Genomic DNA, 5,994 nt, shown 5'->3' with positions numbered 1-5,994 from the left:
ATGCAAACACTGTGACAGGCTCTAGGAACTCAGCAGTGAGCAAGACAAGGAGAGCTCACATGCTTTTATTTTTGGAAGAAAATCAGGCTTAATATAATTTAAGACAAAGTCATAGCATTCTCACCTACAAACTTCCACCATGCAAGTTTGTCTTTTTAGGAAACAAAAGGTCTTAGGGGACAGAAATGTATTTTCTTTCTTTTTTTTTCTAACAGAAATGTATTTTCTGGTCACCCAATTGCACAGAAAGGTTAACAGGTCTTCCAGAGATGCCAAGCTCCAGCCAGGGGACTTGCATTCTGGATAAATCTGTCTCAAGTTTTTGGCTAAATAGCCACTCTGAACTGATCCCCAGCTTTAAGCTGAGGTCTCTCATTGGGCCCTGAAAGCAGAATCACTGTCTCCTCCACTAAAGGGCTGATGCAGTAGGTTTTATCATATTCATCTCCTTAATCAAAAACCAGCTGTGGAAGAGATGAGACTTCAAGATGCCTGTAATGATACTGCACTATACACATTTATGATCACCTGTACTTATGTTTTCAAAGAATTAGACTCATGTTTGAAATGTTGGAAAGGCATGTGTCCATTCTAAGTGCCCAGCACCCAATTTGGGACACATTAGGTTGGAGGTGCCTACTAGAGGTCCAAGTGGCCACCTCAGGTCAGCATTAATGCACCTAGAGCATTAATGGAACCTGCTTCTGGAATGTTTATCAACTGGCTGCCTGTCACCTTTGATACAAGGACAATCCAATAGCATGAAATTTGTTGCAGTAAAAAAAAAAAAATCCTGAATGCGTCCTCATAGAAACTAAAAAATTCCAATAGGATTTGAAAAAAAGTAGCAGCCAACAGAGACCAAAATAAACCCCTTTAGGCCTATCTCAGTTCAACATGTTAAAATATCCCAAGACCTTTCTCAGCACATATATTATTCAAAGGTCAAAAAATTCCCTGTGCAAATACCTAAAATATCTACAGGATGTTTCAGCAAAATGCCACATTAAATTATTTCTCCACTACAGTTCAGGGCTTAGGTTCCAGGATGAGGAAGGGGGGGATGAGCCTGACCCGTGAGCCACCTCTCACAGGTCTTCATCTTAGCCAGGGAAAAAAAAAAATCATTGAATTATTTTTCTATATATTCCTGAATTTAAACGTATCCTTTCACTAAGTTTATGTATCTTTGCATTGGTGGCATTAATTAAAACAAGTCTCTATCGAGTAGGATTCTTGAAGGTGAAAGAAAAACTGACCCCCCAAATGTTGGCCACTCACAACTTCAAGTGCAGAGGTAGATTTGCCTCGGGCACAGCTGACTTTAGGGCCCAATTGCTGCCACTGGGACAAGACTGTTGTCAGTTCCTCCCACCTCTTCCTTCTGTGTGCTGTGATCATTTTCCATCTACATGTGGTAGCAAGATGGTTGTGACAGCTCTAAGTTTCAAATCCTCTCAAAGCCATGGATTAACGGTGAACACTAAGGCAGGGCAAGTCACTACACCTCTCTGTGCCTGTGTCCACATTTGGAAAATGAGGATGTCCATAAAATACTTCCTACACGGAAAATGCTTAATGACAATAAATGTTGCTGTTATCATAATACAGTTCCCTATTAACAGTGAGAACATCCGTTTTTCCTATGAGAGAGTGCTAAAAAAGACATTCTCAACTACCAAATCCGTCAGAGCTTAATACTCTCTCACGTAGAATAATACCCTTGCTTCTCAGGAAGCTTTGGCCTACCATTTGAATCTGGTAATAAAAGCTGTGGGAGCAGGAGATTCACTAGACACAGGTTGATACTCTGTGCATTTGAATTCCTGAATAGAAAACCCTGTCAGGGACTCAAGTAGTCTTTCGCTGGGATAGACCAGGTGGCTGACCCAAAAGGGTAACTTGAAAATATGTGCTTGAATTTTTTAAAAGAACACACGGTGTTTTTTGGGGGGAAGACTGTGTTCCCAGAGCAAGAAAGGAGTTGCCAAGCATGAAGCTGGATCACCCAAAGAGAAAGTGCAGATTTCAAACATATTTGCAAGTTGCTTCTGAATGTTTAAACATTAACTACAGGGCAGTAAAGATGCAACAATTGGGTAATTTGAGGAAGAGGTTGTGCTTTGAACCCTCCCTTTGTTATTTTGCCTTTCACATCCTAAGCTTCAACACCTGTAAAATGGGCACCTGCACATCAGATCTTGAATAAAGGCTCATCCCCATATCACTTCTCCCTCCGTGACCATTGCCCACCAGCCCCCAGAACTCTATTCTCAGCTCCCTTGAAGAGAAAATAAGTAAAGTCTCCGGATTACACATGGGATGAGAGAATCTCTGAACGTTGGTAATGGAAGAGACCCTAAATGATCTCAGGACACCTGGGTGGCTCAATGGTTGAGCGTCTGCCTTTGGTTCAGGTTGTGATCAAAGTCACCCATCAGCTTCCCCGCAGGAAGCCTGCTTCTCCCTCTGCCTGTGTCTCTGCCTCTCTCTGTGTGTCTCTCATGAATAAATAAATAAAATCTTATAAAAAAGAAGAGTTTTTTAAAAATAAAAATAAAAAATGATCTCATTCGACTTCTTCAGTTGACCAGTGAGGAAACTGGAACCCAGGAAAAGTTGAGTGATTTGCTCAAAGTCAAATGATTCAAATCATAGGATCATCTCATCTCAGGGCTCATTCCATACCAGTCATAAACATGAAAGCCCCTACTCAATTATATTCTTACACTCATAACAACCCTGTGAAGTTGACAGGTCAAATACTTTCACAGAACTCATGACATATGCCCAAATAACTTGAACACATTGACCAGCATGGGTTTGGCAAAGAAAGAGAGAGGGAAAAGGGAGGTTGGAAGACACAGAGCAAGCAAACAGAATAATTTAAATATTGAAAATAAAACATATCCTCTCTGGTTAGCAAGATTACTCATCTGTGAACATTAAATGTCTGTGCTGCAATGAATATACTCCAATGTGGTCTTTTACTCTCTGTGATGGTTCAGTGAGGTGGACAGGTGAAATCTCAAGAACCTTCTAGATTGTGGTCATGGAAATGTTCTAAATCTCACTGCTCAATACCTAAGAGACGAAGACCCAGGGGTAGTGGATGACTGCAGCAAGGAGCTGGTGAAAGGGGAGAACTAGGGAGGGTGCGTGTGTGGTGGGGGTGGGGGAGCCATCTGGTACCTCGATAGCATCGGAAACAGCATCAGCCATAACCACAGAAATGGCCAGTCAGTCCCAGGGTATCCAGCAGCTCCTGCAAGCCGAGAAGGTGGCAGATGCCAGAAAGAGGAAGGCCCGGTGTCTGAAGCAGGCAAAGGAGGAGGCACGGATGGAGGTGGAGCTGTACCACAGAGAACGAGAGCAGGAGTTCTAGAGCAAGCAACAGGTGGCCATGGGCTCCCAGGGGAACCTATTGGCTTCAGTGGAACAGGCTACCAGATGCCAGGTGCAGGGCATGCAGAGCTCCCAGCAAAGAAACTGTGAACGTGTCCTGGCCCAGCTTCTTGGCATGGTCGGCGACGTCAGGCCCCAGGTCCACCCCAACTACCGGATTGCTGTCTAGTATCCACCGCAGGGCCTGCCTCTTCCCTTCCACAAAGAAATCCCCCAATCAAAATTACCTCCCACCATTTCACTGGTTCTTTCCCACTTTCTCTCCATTCCCTGGAAATTCTAAGAGCAAGATCCAATAATTCTGTGAAATTTAGAAGTTATCTTGCTCAGATCTGAATCTCCTTTAAATGTTCTTTAACCTTCACTGGGAATTTGTAAACTCCCAAGTCACCCTCACCTGACCCCTCTTGGAAATTTGCAGCGTGGAAAAGTAGGGATGTGTAACTCACTTTGGCTCCAGAGCCTGGCAGGCTTCGGTCCTTTTCCCAACCCTGCCACTTGCCGGGACAGGACAAGCTTCTTTTTTTAAAATATTTTATTTATTTATTCATGAGACACACACACACACACAGAGGCAGAGACACAGGCAGAGGGAGAAGCAGGCTCCACACAGGGAGCCCGATGTTGGACTTGATCCTGGGATTCCAGGATCACGCTCTAGGCCAAAGGCAGTTGCTCAACCACTGAACAACCCAGGCGTCCCAGGACAAGTTTCTTTTTTTTTTTTTTTTTTAAGATTTATTTATTTATTTATGATAGACATAGAGAGAGAGAGAGAGAGGCAGAGACACAGGAGGAGGGAGAAGCAGGCTCCATGCAGGGAGCCCGCTGTGGGACTTGAGCCTGGGACTCCAGGATCGCACCCTGGGCCAAAGGCAGGCACTAAACCGCTGAGCCACCCAGAGATCTCCCCAGGATAAGCTTCTTAACCTGTAGTCCAGTGTCCTCCTCTACAAGACTGGAATGCTAATGATGATGATAACAATAATAATGATACCTACCTTATGGGGTTGCTGCAATGCTTAGGAATCACTCTGTAAAGGGTATAGCGTGGTCTCTGGCACATAATAGCTGTGATTCAATAAATGGCAGCCCTATATTTATTATTGCCACTCCCTGCCCACCTGCCAAAACCTAAACACAGCTATTTCCTCACATTTGTCAATGGCTCTCTAATTCTACTCATTAATTATGTGAACTAGTAATTCTCTGAAGAATTCATTTTTCCCACCTCTCTTTTCCCAGAGACTGTATAGTCCCTGAAAAAGAATGAAGACCTAGCTTACTTAGCCTCTCTATTATGGTTCCAGGAAGATGTTACATTTCTTAGTCTCTCTTTTGTCTCTAAGTTGGTCTTTCTCTTTATTGGATTTCCTCTTTTCCGATTTCCCCAAAGACCCATCAGATGCCCACTGTTTCCTGAGATCCAAAGTGATGCTGCGTTCCTTTGTATGCATGGCTTTCCTTTCTACACCCTCAATACCTTTCCCGATGTAACACTGAAAAAGTGTCAATAAAAAACTATGGACAAATTAAAAAAAAACCAACACCTAAGAGACATACATGGCTACTGAACACTTGAAATGTGGTAGTGTTACTGAGAAGCTGAATTTTTCATTTTATTTACTTTTAATTAAATCTAACTAGCCACATGTGCCTGGTAGCTACCACATTGGACTACACAGCTCTAGATGAATAAAGCTGCCCAAGACCTTATTTGGCCTGACCTATAAGCTTGTGTGATTATTTTTTTTGGGGGGGGAGGAGGGTACCTAAAGGTGTATAATAATAAATGCTGAAATCAGATCCCTCCACAAAATGTACATGTAGCAGCACCAAAAATAAATATGTATGAATCAGGATTCTTAGTTGCAAACAATGCTAATTCAAGCAGAAAACATATCCTTATGAAAGGATGTTAGGTCACTCACAAAGTCTCTGGAAGGCCGGAAAACTAGGCTTGGAGACTCCATGGTCAGAACCAAAGCACAGTCATACTGCAGAGCGTGTCTGGAGGAGACACCACAGCCTCACTGCTGGACTCAGGAAAGTGGCCTGTCCAGCTGATTCCAGACACTGGGCACTGGGTGCCACCATGGTCCTGCCATGGCTGCTTGTGGACAGGGATGGATCTGCTGCCACCATCACCAGATTGGCTACTGCATAGTGCCTGATGCTTGGTATTCCTGGTTTCTGATTCCAAGTCTGGGGCAAGGACAGTTCACTGTGAGTAAACCCAGGTCACATGTCTGTACTCAACCTGCAAGGAAGACTGGAATAGCAAGAATTGGGCTTCTACAGAGGGGAGCAAATTCATAAGTTGAGGAGTTTCCCAAATGGAAGCAAACCTCTATTACACCTGCCTTCTGGGGAAGAGGGCTAATGCGCTACAAGCATAGGGCTCCTGGAGGACAGGTACAGCGACAGAACTGAAGACCTGGGAGCCCAGAGAATGTGGTAGATTAATTGCTGGCATATAAGGCACTATCTACTACCATGGGGAAAATAGACTATGTCAGAGAATTATGGGGAGGTGAGTTAGCAAAAAGAATTTTGAGAGGCAGTCAAGAGTTTTAGAGTAGCTGCTAT

General features: G+C 43.7%; 1 pseudogene; it reads left to right on the top strand.

Annotated features, from left to right (window-relative positions):
* The first annotated feature begins 3,232 nt into the window (after window positions 1-3,232).
* LOC100683840 lies at window positions 3,233-3,574 on the top strand (annotated as a pseudogene).
* Window positions 3,575-5,994: the final 2,420 nt, after the last annotated feature.

Source organism: Canis lupus, chromosome 11, assembly GCF_011100685.1.
Source record: "Canis lupus familiaris isolate Mischka breed German Shepherd chromosome 11, alternate assembly UU_Cfam_GSD_1.0, whole genome shotgun sequence".
Lineage (NCBI taxonomy): Eukaryota > Metazoa > Chordata > Mammalia > Carnivora > Canidae > Canis > Canis lupus.
This window is presented reverse-complemented; position numbering and strand designations above follow the sequence as displayed.